Source organism: Balaenoptera musculus, chromosome 1 (assembly GCF_009873245.2).
Source record: "Balaenoptera musculus isolate JJ_BM4_2016_0621 chromosome 1, mBalMus1.pri.v3, whole genome shotgun sequence".
In the NCBI taxonomy this organism is placed as follows: Eukaryota; Metazoa; Chordata; class Mammalia; order Artiodactyla; family Balaenopteridae; genus Balaenoptera; species Balaenoptera musculus.
In genome coordinates this window covers 81,358,199-81,372,387 of record NC_045785.1, presented here as the reverse complement: position 1 = coordinate 81,372,387, position 14,189 = coordinate 81,358,199, and the positions used below count along the sequence as shown (strand labels likewise).

Here is a 14,189-nt window from a genome sequence, read left to right as displayed (position 1 = left end):
AAGTAACTCTCCATGGTCATACACTAGTCAGTGATAGAGGTAGAATGTTAGACTTATATGACTTTAAGCCCATCCGTGCACTTAACTACCATATGCTATATAGCCTGCTTTGAAACATACAGGGATAAGATGGCAACAGCATCTGGGCTGGGTTTTGAAAAATGAAATTTTTTCAGGCAGACTGGACATCAGGAACATTTTAGTCGGAGCCATAAAACAAAAATGTAGATTCCAGAAATGAATAAGCCATCTACTTTTTCAATGCTGATCTGTCTTCTTGCAGCTGCCGACCACTAAAGACGAAGAATATTTTCTAAATGCCAGGAAAGAGAGATAGAAGGAGGTAGAAAGTTAATCTCATTTAGAAGCCAAAGGAAATGTACTCAGAACTCATTTATGTATTGACATATTGAGAAGTATAATCATATATGGTTCACCCAAATTATCAGTTGACTAAGCTTCTCTGGGTTCCTTGAAGCCTTGCTACCATTTACAGACAGTATTGTTTCACGCGAAAATGCACACTAAACAGCTGATTTGAAAATGTTTTTGGAGTACAAATTTTATGTTGTCACTTGTTCTTGATGGTGATGTGTTCCAGTGGATGTTCTAGGAATAGGTAAATGTATTCCAGACTGAAGATAGTTCACTTATACTACAATTAAATATTTCCCCATTATGCACCTTTGCTCAATTTTTATGTCTTAATAAAATAGTTTTAATGTGCTTTATATCGATAAAGTCTCACGAAAGTAATTCTAGTTCTATTCACTTAGTAGCTTTTCTATATAAAGCAAATATTCCCCATTTTTATTAAGCTTTCTATGTGGTTGTTGCTAAACCAGGTATTGATCTTTTGGATAATTATTTTAATCTTCACAATTATCCTGTGAAAAATTATTTTTCCCATATTATAGGCTCACCAAGGCTAAATAACTTGTCCAAAGTCACATAACCAGTAAGTGGCAGAAGCTGGAATTCAGGATCAGGACTTTTAGTCAGATTACAGTGCATTAAATGAGAATGAGGGACTTCCCTGGTGGTCCAGTGGAATGAAATATTAAAAAAAAAAAAAAAACGAGAATGAAGTAAAACCAAAGCAAACCATATATTTTTAAAAAGAAAGAGAAAAAAACCATTAAAGCACTTTTATTCGCTAATACCCTGCCTTGTTCCAGATAGGATAAAGGAAGTTTGCAAATGATACAAAATAGCAAACTCTACTTTTGTGAGAGAAGGTAAACTGGGAATATAATATGGAGCCTTGAGTAAGACCAATACAAAATAGCATACCACAAAAGCATCTTATACATTTTTATAAGTGGGCCTCAAACTTGGCTCTAAGGTTTTCAACAGTCAACAGAAGGGGGAAACCTGGTCAATTTAAACTTTTCATAGTGTCTATGTGATAAAAACAGACCGGTTGGTTAGAAGAGCCACACCTATTCCTGATACTAAGACCAAACAACAGTTTCTTCATGGCTCTTTTCATAAAGAAGACCTTCTAGTATGAGTCCATAAGCTATTATCCTTAACGTTCTGTAATAGTATGGGTTCATAATCATAAAAATTGAACAATCTAAAGAACACAAACCCTTTTAAAACTTTTCTATAGAAGTAAAACTTACAGAAAAGTGCCCAGGTGACAAGTTTGTTGCTCAATAAGTTATCACAGTAATCACACCCATGTAACCACCATCCAGGTCCAAGAAATAGACCCCAGAGCTCCATTCATATTCTGTCCCAACCTCTCCTCACTCCCTCCTCCTCAAAAATAACCAGGATATCAGTTTCTAATACAGTAGTTTTCAGTTTTTGAATTTTATATAAATGGCTTCTTATGGTATATATTCTTTTGTGTCTTGCTGCTTTTGCTCAAAGTTGTTTGTGCAGTTTAACCATGTTATTTTAAAATGTAGCTATAGGTTATTCATTCTCATTGCTGTGTAACTTTTCTTTGTATAAATATACCACAATTTATCTATTCTGTTTGTAAATATTTGAATTACTTCCATTTTGGCCTTTTAAGAACATTGCTGTTATTTATACTCCCATGAGCAGTAAAGATAGTTTCTATTGTTCTACATCCTCATCAGCATGTAGGATTGTCAATCTTTATCTAATTTTAGTCACTGTTTGACTGTGAAGAGGATTCTCATTATGGTTTTAATGTGTATTTCCCTAATTACTAAGAAGATTGGGTACCTTCCCCCCAGCATCCAGAACAATATTGGCGTGTGGTAGGTACTCCATGAAAATGTTTTTAATGAAGCAATGATTGTGAAAGGCTTTGCTGATAACATAACATATATAAGTTGTGATAGGAGTGCTAAGAAGCTTCCTGATGTGCGAAAAACAGTGGAAAGATCATGCCTGGCACAAGAAACAACTAGCACAAAGACCCTAGACAAAAATGAAGTGAACTTTTTGAGAAACCATACTAATGTGGCTGGAGTGTAGCATAGGGTGGGAAAAAATGGTATGAGGTAAGATTAGAGAGGAAGACAGAGTCAAATCATATACAGTGTTTTGTAAGCCAGGATAAATCATTTGAATTTTATTCTTGGTTGAGTGGGAATGGTTTTAAGCAAAGAGTGATGTGATTTGATTTGCCCTGCCTGCTATATGGTGAATTGATTGTAGGAAAGTAAGAATGGAAATAGGGAAGCTCATTAGGAGGCTGTTAAAATAAAATAGTCCAGGTAAGAGCAAAGGTGACATAGAAGGATGGCAGAAGTGGAAATCTTAGCAACGTGGATGTATTAGAGATATGTTTTAGAGGCAGAGAACTTGCAGATGGATTGTATGAGGGACATGAGAGCGCAGTCAGTGACTCCAGAGATTTTTGGCTTCATAGTTGAGTGAATGGTTGGTGCCATTTACTGAGGTTAGGGAAGGGTAGAAGATCCAAAGCTTTGTTTTGTTTATGTTAAGATTGAGATTCCTGTTAAACATTAAAATGAAAATAGCAGGTAGACAATGGATATGTGAGTATGAGGTTCTAAAAAAGAGGTCAGGGCTAAAAATAGGTTTACTAGTCATTGGCATACAAATGGCATTTGTAGATAAAGAGAAGGGGGTCCAGGAGCAAGTTTGTGGCACTCCTGACCTTTAAGGTCAAGAGAGCCAGCAAAGGAGACTAAAACCACCAGTGGGATAGGAGGGGAACTGGGAAGTGTGAAGATATAGGAGCCCCCCCGAAAGGAGACTTTCAAGAAAGAAGCATTTCAGCATAGTTGTTTTAATTAGATTTTTAAACTTCCCTGATCCATCTGAAGAATGAATTTATTTAAAGAGATTTCGTCATCATTTTTCACCATTTATCAGAAAACGGTGGATGATTTATGAAAGAACTTGAGAAGGATCGATCTGTGGTCTGTCACTGAACGATTACTAACACCTCCTTCTTGAAGAAATTAGAGAACTGTTAGCTATTTCAGGACAAAAAAAAAAAAAAAGGAAGAACTATTACAGGATGCTCTAAACAACGTACAATCTGGGTAAGTGGAACCAACTTTCTCTCTAAGGATAGACATTGTGCTGGTTTCCAAAAGGTCTTCTGTCTTCCTGTCTCCTTTGTTGGGGAGGCAGGTTTTTTAAGTTAAGTCGTCGTATGTCACTAGAATCTTTTTTTTCTTCTAGCCAAGTATGAAGTTAGGAGTTTGAGTAAATAAAAAGAAATCTAAACAAAGCCCTTACTGAAGTTTGGCTTAGAAAATGTTTATACATGTAATCTTTAAGTTTTTAAATTCTGATAACTCTGTTTATGTATACCTGAGCTATGGATTTAACTAAATATCTACCAAAATTTATTTTTGGTATCCTAAACATTCTTAATATGTGTAATATGTATACTCATTTTGTTATCAAACTAGAATTTTTGAAATAAGGATCTTTAAGAGTCAAATGACAGATGACCCTTTGGTACTGTTTGAGTCTTTTTTTCTTCCCTGTATTTTTCAGTTTAAAAATAGTTAATAAAACCACTTGAACTTGAATTTTAAAATAAAAAAAGAAGAAGAAGAAGCTTTTTAAAGACTCAATAAACATTGATTTTCATCTAGGCATTAAAACCAGAATAAAGGTAGAAAAGAACTTAGTCATTTGGCTCTGTAGATATTGGCAGCTATTTTTTCCTCTTTTTGTCCAACTGAATGATTTTGTTTTTGTTTTCTTAACTGGATGCTTATTCTATGCTGACTGTTTCTGCCAGTGTTTGTTTCCTTTTAAATGTTGCAAAGCTCTGAGTATATTACCTAGTTTACAGAGTGGTAACCTAGAATAGAATTTACATTCTTACGAACAGCTTTGATAACAAAACAATCTGTATCTGGAGGCAGAAATAAGAATCAAAAATAGTGTTTTCTATTTGTACTGATGGCTGTTGATAATTGAATTATCTTTTTTAGAAATACAACTACTTTATTATTTATTTATTTTTGGCTGCACTGGGTCTTTGTTGCTGCGTGCGGGCTTTCTCTAGTTGCGGCGAGCAGGGGCTACTCTTCATTGCGGTGCGCAGACTTCTCATTGTGGTGGCTTCTCTTGTTGCGGAGCATGGGCTCTAGGCGCATGGACTTCAGTAGTTGTGGCACACGGGCTCAGTAGTTGTGGCTCGTGGGCTCTAGAACGCAGGCTCAGTAGTTGTGGCGCACGGGCTTAGTTGTTCCGCGGCATGTAGGATCTTCCCGGACCAGGGCTTGAACCCGTGTCCCTTGCATTGGCAGGCGGATTCTTAACCACTGTGCCACCAGGGAAGCCCTGATAACTGAATTTTAATTTTAAGATTATTGTTTAAGAAATTTTTCAAAATGTGGGATTTTAAGCCTTCATGTATGTTTTTACAGTGAAAAGTGCTAGGTTTCTCAGTGTAGAAGCTTCTTAATAAAAGAAATTATTTCCTTCAACTTGTTCTTTCTCTAGTTAGAGCAATGTGAAGTACCATGCAGGAGCTCACACAAGCCTCAGTGCAAGTAAATTCTTTTTCTCTGCTGCCCCAAAAAAAGGTCCTATGTAGATAATGAGAGATTATAATTGTACTCCTATGAAAATTGCTTTAAAGGCCCTTGAATGAAACGTTTAGCACCGGTTTTTAATCTTAAAACCTCCATTTACTGATAAAAAAATTGATTCTTAATGACTTCTTTAAATGAGTGTTATTACTCCTGTTTCTCTTATATGTTCCATTTTATCTTCGGTAAGCAGCTTATCTTATTTGAAGTCATAACATTAAAAAATGATTGTACAATGTACAATATTTTATGTCTGGAATAATATCACTATGTAAAAGACTTAAAGCTGAGATTTCAGATTTATGTTTTTTTTAAACCAGGCATGTTCTTAAAGTTTATCTAGTTGTTCACTTGGTAAATGAGGAAGCTGAGGGCCCAAGACTTAAAGGGACTTACCCAAAGTTGCACAGCTATTTTGTGGCAGAGACGGAACTACTGCCCAGGAGCTCTGGCCTCTGATTTACTACATCCCACTGCCCTACCAGTCCTGCCGACCAATTTAGCTGTCTCATGGTAGACAGAGTAGGAGTTTCATAGATGTTTAATTGAATTAAAATTAACTACCTCTTTCAGATGAGAACCCAGTGTCTAGATAGTAGAAATCTACTCTCACTTAGTATTCTTTACTTTTCCTTCAGCTTCAGGTTCTGAACTTTTATTTGATCTGAGACTGGGGACTTGACCCTTCAGATTCTGCTTCAGTTTCCAGTGGTTGCCACTAAAATCTTAGCTTTTAAATATTAGATGATTTTCTGAAAACAGAGGCAACTGAGATTTTTTAGCCAAATTTGACATTTCTAGAAACCTAGAATTAGGTAAAGATAGCCAACCCAATTTTATATATACATATTATTTAAGAAATACAAGCTTACTCAAGGACATAAATGAGCTCAGCTATTCAGTACATTCTGTTTCAAGAGTCTGTTATTTAGAGAAAGACAAATATATGATATCACTTATATGTGGAATCTTAAAAAATCATACAAATGAACTTATTTACGAAACAGAAATAGACTCACAGACATAGAAAACAAACTTAGGTTACCAAAGGGGAAAGGGGGAGAGAAATTAGGAGTTTGGAATTGACATATACACATTACTATATATACAATAGGTAACAGGGATCTACTGTATAGCACAGGGAACTATACTCAATATCTTGTAATAACCTATAATGGAAAAGAATCTGAAAATCATATATATATGATTTTCAGAGATACATATATAGGAATATATATATATATATATGAGTTTGATATTTAACTGGTGACCAAACTTCCAGCAATTGTTTCCAGATTAATTTTTTTTAATCTCCAGGGATATGTCTTGCCATTCATTCTTTGCCTCCAAAAAGAATAATATACCACATTCATATAAAGAAAAGCTATAATAATCCCACACAGGATACCTTACTTTTATTCATGACTTTTAGACCATTTTCTAGTTTTATGTTACATTCATAAAAAGAGTGTTTTCTGCCTAATTACATGCATCTAGGTATCCTGTTCCTGCTGTAGGTAAAAAGAGATTTTTTAATTTGTTAATGAAAAATGTGTTTCTAATGATGGTAATTTCATTAAGGAATTGGAGTTGAATCATGAGAATATGAAAAAAAAAAAAAAAGGTCTGGTAGGAGAGGGTGAGATAATGAAATCACTTAGGAAAGAAAAATTAAAAATATAAAACAATTTGCTGTACACCTGAAACTAATACAGCATTGTAAATCAACTATACTCCAATTTAAATTAAAAGAAAACAAGGCAGGAAAAGAAATTAGAATGTAGAAAAGATGAGATACCAAGGAAGGAAGCCTCTTAGGAATATTGACTGAAGTAGGACATGCCTCCAGAAGGGTTTGTTACGAAATTTCGAGGATAAACTCTGGGTGAGCAGCCATTTTAGAGAATACAGAAGCAATCTAGAGCTAGGGGTTTGGATCTGGCACTCAGAATTAAGGACCAAGTAAATATCCTCAAGAGATAATATCACACTGGCCAAGGAACAGAACCAGTTAGAAGTGTAAAGTCAGACTTGGATATTAAGCTGTGTCAGGTGGAATTTTTTCTGATATTGTGCCAGACACTATAGGAAGTACAGTGTAGTCTTACTCTCAAGGAATTTACAGTCTGATGGGAAGAAGCAGAACAGTTAATTTGGTAAAGACTATATGGTTGGTACTGATAATACTTGATAGTTCAGAAATGGGAGCAAACACAGCACTTAATTTCATTTATTTTAATTAGTGGCTGTTCTACTGTCCTTGATGCTCCAGGGCAAGCTAAGCTGTGCATTCCTTGATGGCAAAAGTTGTGTCTTATTCAGCCTTATATTTCTTAGAGTCTTTCGAAAGTCCTGACGCAGTACCATAAACTGATGGATTCAGTTAGTTCTCATGGTGTTCAAATTGTCCTGAATTTGACCAGTGGGAGCTCTTTAAGGCTAGCTTCAGTATCTTTTTTTTTCTTTACAGACCCATTAGTCTTTGAGCATTTTTGCGTTTTCTGGCACTAATAGTACTTTACATCAAATGAGTATAGCTGGATTTTCAAATGTAAGGTAGTGAAACAGTGTTTATTAGTATAGTCGGCCCTCCCCATCTGCGGGTTCCATATCCGCGGATCCCGCCAACCTCAGATTGAAAATATTCGAAAAATAAATATTCCAGAAAGTTTCAAAAAGCAAAACTTGAATTTGTCACACATGCAACTATTTACATAGTATTTACATTGTATTTACAACTATTTACATAGCATTTACATTGTATTAGGTATTATAACTCATTTAGAGATTACTTAAATTATATAGGAGGATGTGCACAGGTTATATGCAAATACTACACCATTTTATATGAGGGACTTGAGTGTCTGTGGATTTTGGTATCCACAGGGTCCTGGAACCAATCTCCTTTGGACACTGAGGGACAACTGTACTGATCTGTAAATTGCTTAATAAATGGTCCCAATGATTACTCTTACGACTATTAGATTGGAAACATACCTCACAAGAAACCACTTCAAGGGAAACTGCATGTCAGATACCACTTGGGTTATGAGAAATAAAGGTGGATGATAATAAGCATTTTTTTTAAAGGAAATGGAGCTAACTATAAAGCCTAGAGTGACAGTTTTTATAGTTACTTACAGCAGTTCTTAAACAGATTTAATTCAATAGGGGTGGAAGAGACTTGCTTTCAGCCTTCCCGCGAAGAGGCCATATAATAGTATACTCTTAAATCTAAGACATGAGGAAAATAAGATATAAATGCCTAAAGCCATTTCAATCGTATGTATGATACCAATAAGGTTTTAGCATGACTACAGTATTATTTGTTGAAATTTGGAATGATACTAATAAGATGTGCTTGAAGATTTCATTCAACCTGATATGGGGCAACCAAAATGAGCTATGATTTTAAAATCCAGTGAATTTACTCATGTACTCAGGTTTCAAGACTTCAGTGTTCATTTTTTAAATTTCTTTCATTTATTTGAAAGCTGATTATCACTACTCTTCACCTCTTACTTTCTCCTTCACTATCATGTCACTACTGCTAAACACATTCATAAAATAGAGAAGAGGGGAAAAATAGATATCCATGCAATTTATCAGGTTCTTAATAGCACTTCCGGATTTTGTTTGTTGTTCTTTGGGTTTTTTCATTTGATAAGTTTAGTTTCTGAATTTTGTGTCTTTGCTCTCCATCTTACTGCAGGTGGTTGAGAAACTGTCATCCTGGATTGTAGGCCTAGTTCTGCCACTGATTAACTGTGTGACCTTAGGATGCCAGTTTACTTCATACATTCATTCAGTCAGTGAACATTTGGACATCTTTTAGCTCCCAGGCATGCCTCAGGCTTTCCCTCAGTTTCTGCATCCCAAAACAGTTATACTAAGTGATCTTTAAAGTCCTTTCCATCCCAGTCCTGTGCTGGGTGTGGAAAAGCCATAGTCCCAATTGTTAAGGAATTCAGACTGGTAGGGAGAGCCAGTCAGTATGGGCAGTGCTATGGTAGAACCGTATGGTACCACGGCCTAGAAACGTGAGAAAGTCTCTGGGCGTGGGGCTGCCTAAACTCTGTATTGAAGGAAGAATAGAAGATAGCCAGGAAAAGGAAAGTAGAAGGATATTTCAGGTAGAGAAGCCGTCATATGCAAAGGTTTGGAGGCAAGCAGAGAGCAAGTAAAGAAGGAACAGCTTAAAAAGTAGGAGGGAAATCAGTAAAAAGGGGCACCTCTGAAACCAGAGAGAGCCTTCCCCTGATCAGTCTGTTTTTAGTGTGTGGTAGTGAAAAAATCATTTGTAGAGATTGATCTGATGGCTGAGGGTAAAGCTTTCTTAATCAAACAAGAGGAAATCCATAAAATACAGTCTTCTTCCTTGATTATGTTTTGAGTTATTTTCCTTTTAAGGCTTTGGCTCAAATGATTCATTTCAGAGCCAATTTGAATCTTTTCAATCTAGTTCAGATATTCTTGTGCTATTATTCACCAAGCTATCCAGTACTTCACACTTGTTTTTTAGTGCTATCTATTCTTAAATATTAGTCCAGTTTCTTCAACTACACTGATCTTGAAATATAGTCAGTCATTTTTTAAAACTTTTTTTTTTTTTTTTGCCTCATGTAATTCAATTTTAAAATGCTAGTTTTTAAAAGAAACAGTAACATAGTATTGACAGTTTTTCAAACTAGGAACATTTGAAAATGTGCTCCATAAATTTACTGTGTCGATTAAAGGAAAATCGATAAAAGATGAATAGCTAACTCTCTCTGATTTACAAAAACTAAAAATTTTACATTGTGGTTGGAAGTCTTTAGTGCAGTAAATCATGTGCTTTTCATGGACCATATCTCACAGATGCAGTTGGACGTGAGATAATCAGATTTTCACTCCCCACAAGCTGAACAGCTGAAAATGTCATACCAATAATACTTGTCAAAGACTCAGTGCTCCTTTCCTGCCTGTCTGATTTAAGTTGTTGTGGTCAGTGTGAGGAACCTGTGATATGATAAGATAGCATTCATGAGGTCATGTGGTTTGCAAGTACCCAATCTTAACTAAGCAGCCTGTGAGCACCTCCGAATGAGGAAGAAAGGGATACTAACCTTGTCTGTTTGAAAGCTTATTTTGTGTTCAGTGATAAAATAGTGTGGGTGTGTGGCTATATATATATATATATATATATGGTATATATTTAAAATTATTTTTCCATCAGGAGTTAGTTTTAGTTTATGAAGAAAGTAAATACTATAAATGCATTCATCTCCTTTAACTTCAGTCTAAAGGATTAAACATTTTATTGCAAATATTTTCTGCCTGTTTAAAATGAAACTGTAGAAGGTAGCCATCATTTTTTTTTCTGTTGAGGAGAAAACTAGATGTTAAAGGTTAATATTGTTGGTGAATGTTTTTAATCAATTAAACTTTCTATATTTCCTAAACAGAAAATTATTTCTTTTCAGTCCGGCAATATCTCCATTGAAAACATATCCACAAAATGGCTATCCAATATATATGTAAATAGATAGATATAGATGTAGATATTTAATATATAAAACAGCTTTATTGAGCTTTAATTCACATACAGTACAGTTCACCCATTTAAAATGTGCAATCCAGTGGTTTTTTATATATTCACAGAGTTGTGCAGTCATCACCACAATAAATTTCAGAACACTTTTATCACTCAAAAATTAATCACATTCCCATTAGCAGTCACTCCTCATTTCCCCCGAGTTCCCGTCCCCCAGCTCTAGGCAAACACTAATCTACTTTCTGTCTCTATTGATTTCCCTATTATGGACATTTCATTTAATGGAATTATACAATATGTGGTCATCTGTGACTGGTTTCTTGTACTTAACGTAATGTTTTCAAAGTTCATCCATGTAAATAGTAGCATGTATCAGTACTTCATTCCTTCTTATTGCCTAATAATATTCCTTCATATAGATATACCATAATTTATTTATCCATGCATGAGTTGATGGACATTTGGGTTGTTCCCACTTTGGGGCTATTATAAATAATGCTGCTGCAAGCATTTATGTACAGGTTTCTTTGTGAGCATATTTTCATTTGTCTTGAATGTACACTTAGTAATGAAATTGCTGGGTCATATGGTAACTCTATGCTTAACCATTTGAGGAACTGCCATACTGTTTTCCAAAGAAGCTGTACCATTGCATATTCCCGCTGGCTGTTTATGAGGGTTCTAGTTTCTTCACATCTTTGCCAATACTTGTTACTCTCTCTTTTTTTGATAGCTATCCTACTAAGTGTAAATGTCATATCATTTTGGTTTTGATTTGTATTCTCCTGGTGGTTTATGATATTGAGCATCTTTCCCTATGTTTATTGGCCATTTATATCTTCTTTAGAGAAATATCTACTCAGACCCTTTGCCCAGTTCAAACTGGGTAGTCTTTTTATAATTGAGTTGTAAGAATTCTTTATATATTCTAGACACTAATCCCTTATCAGATAAATGATTCAAAATTTGGTTGATTGGATGGACTGATAAAACCCATGGTTTAGCTTTAGAGAAGAATAATTCCTCTTAAGAATTCAATCCAGATAGACAAGAAATACTTCGTTTTTATGAGGATGTTTTGCTAAAGGTTTGAATTTTTTTCAGTGCTCCAGCTAAAAGTCAAATCATATGAAATGTACGTGGTACTTTGATGTAGCTTTAAAAGTTCAGAGTGAAACAAGTGTGAAGTGATTTATTTCCTGTAATTGGTCATAAATTTACATAGAACCTCATATATTCCTAACCTCATCACCATTGACATTAGAGTACCTTCTAAATAATGTTAATGGTTTCAATTTTATCAAGATGTGTCAGCTGCCAGGAAGAGGGCAATGGCAGTTTCATTTTGTTTGCCCAAGTGTACTGGATAAATCTAAGTATGTGCTACAGAAAGATTAAGAGTTCTTTGTAAATGATTTTTATTTCTTCCCCCTCTCTCCTTCTCTGGTAACAAATGCACAGTATAAATTTCTTCAGTTCCAAACCTTACTTTTCTCCTTTTTCACTTATTAATGTGGGTATGTACTTTTTTTCTTTGCTTCTAACAATGTAAGTTTTAACTATTGCATTTTATACATTTAACATAGAATCTATATATTTTTTTAATTTTAAGTGTTTTATCAGTTTTTAAAAAATGATTTACATATATTAAAGCCAAAAACATTTTCAGCATTGTCTATTTTATATTATTTCAATAAAATTCTTGAATGTTTAAACTTAATCTGATTTTTAATTACTATAGGCAATTACTGAATTTTGGCTGTTCTCTATGTAATGCAATGATCAGAAAGTCATGACCTACAATTGATCACTTTTATTGCTTTCTGGTTCTGATTCACTGGAAATCTTTTGGTTTGTATGTTTATCGCTGGTTTTTTTGGGTTTTTTGTTTTTGTTTTTAAACAAGGCTTTTTATTGAAAGGATCTGAAAATAGTAATAAGGCTTTCAACATTTAACAAATTTTCAAGGTATTAACAATATGGAACATTAAGAATTGACTTCAAAAACCCAAAGTTTCCTAGGTCATTCCCTGTCACACTTAGGACTTGGTCTACACTGGCTCTGTTGTCTGAACGAGTGACCTGTGTTCTGAATGCCACTCTCTTCTGGACCTAAAGCTGGGAGTGTCGCCCCCTCAGCCCGTGGGAGGCCGGGCGGGCTGCCCGTGGTGCCCGAGCTTGAGGGCAGAGGGTGGAGCTGACCTCCGTCCCCAGCACCAGCTGAGCTACCCAGACGGGCACGTTATCGCTAGTTTTAATCTTTGTCGTGTGTATAATTGAGAATAAATGTAGCGTATTATTTCCCATTGACATTTATTTTAAATTTTGAAAATAAGGAAAACTATTAAAATTATTTTGTAAGGAATCCAACAAAATCACTGATTAACCTTTGGGAAAAAAGAGTAAAGCCTTTATAACTTAGAAACACAAATCTGTGTTATTGGACTTTATGTACATCTGCCCATATATATATGTATATATTATACATCACTTATAGAAATGTTACATTTAGCTTTAAAAGCTATAGCTCTGTGTTTTACAAAGATTGATTATACAAGCCCAAATGTACAAATAGGAGCTTTTATAATCTGATATGACTCAGTCTTGGAAACTTACTGCAACTGTTTTGCAGTTCACTTGGTATCACATGACTCACTTCAATGGTTTAAACCCTGTCTAGTAGCGATCAAAGTTCATTTGGTTAGGGGTTTTTTTGGTGTGTGGATGACTTTTTTCCACTTTGTTGTGGACTGATTGTCTTTCAAAATACTCAGTGCAGTCCTTCTTCTTATTCTTTTGAATCTCAGAAAGTGGTAGTTGCCTGCACAATTCAACCTCCAAGCATACACACTGGGAAAAAATTTTAACTTGAAATAATATACATGGAAGCAATTTTAACTGTAAAGCATCATATAAATATAAGGGTTCATTATTAATTCTATTACCTCTACATGTTGAAAATGGAGGAAGAATAACCTGTTGTGTCTCTTTAAAATCAACTGTAAAATCAACTCTAACATTTTTCAAGTTAGCACTGTTCTATAATGTGCAGAAAGAAAGCAAACACATAGAGAACATGTTGTGTCCTCTGTTTACATGGTCACTAGCCTAAATTTATCAAGTTTTCTTAGGACAGATTTTCCTGTTATTTATTAAGAAGTTATATTTAAAAGCTGTATGTCTCTAAAACTATCACACTTTTCTGTTTTACAAAAGAAACTTCTATCTTAACCTTTAGTTGTTTAGCGAATGAAGTAGACTAAGAAAAAATTACAGAAAATACTTCTATATCCTTAACGATTATGAAGTCCTTTGGGACTTCAGTATATTCACCCCTGCAGGTTTTCCCTGCTTTAAAATTTTAATGTAATTTTTCTGTGAAACAACTGTAATAGTTTTTAATACTCTTTTTTAGTGTTTGTACTTTTACTGTCATGCAGTTAGAAACTCTGCTGTTTCCTGTCAAAACCTACGTTCATCAGACTATGAACATGACAGTTTCCTGTTTTCTTATTAACTATAGTGCATTTTGTGCTTTATTCTTTATAAGTTGTATAATATCTTAGCTTATCACTTTCCTTTTCTAATTACTAAATGCTTTCTTGGGTCAGCATTGCTTAATACATGCAGAGAAATCCTTAAGT

The 14,189-nt window shown here is 34.7% G+C and overlaps 1 protein-coding gene across 10 annotated transcripts in view; it reads left to right on the top strand.

The window, feature by feature from the left end:
* Positions 1 to 14,189, top strand: part of EVI5 (ecotropic viral integration site 5) — a 227,345-nt gene that overhangs the window by 199,808 nt on the left and 13,348 nt on the right. The gene's annotated exons all lie outside the window — the stretch shown is intronic.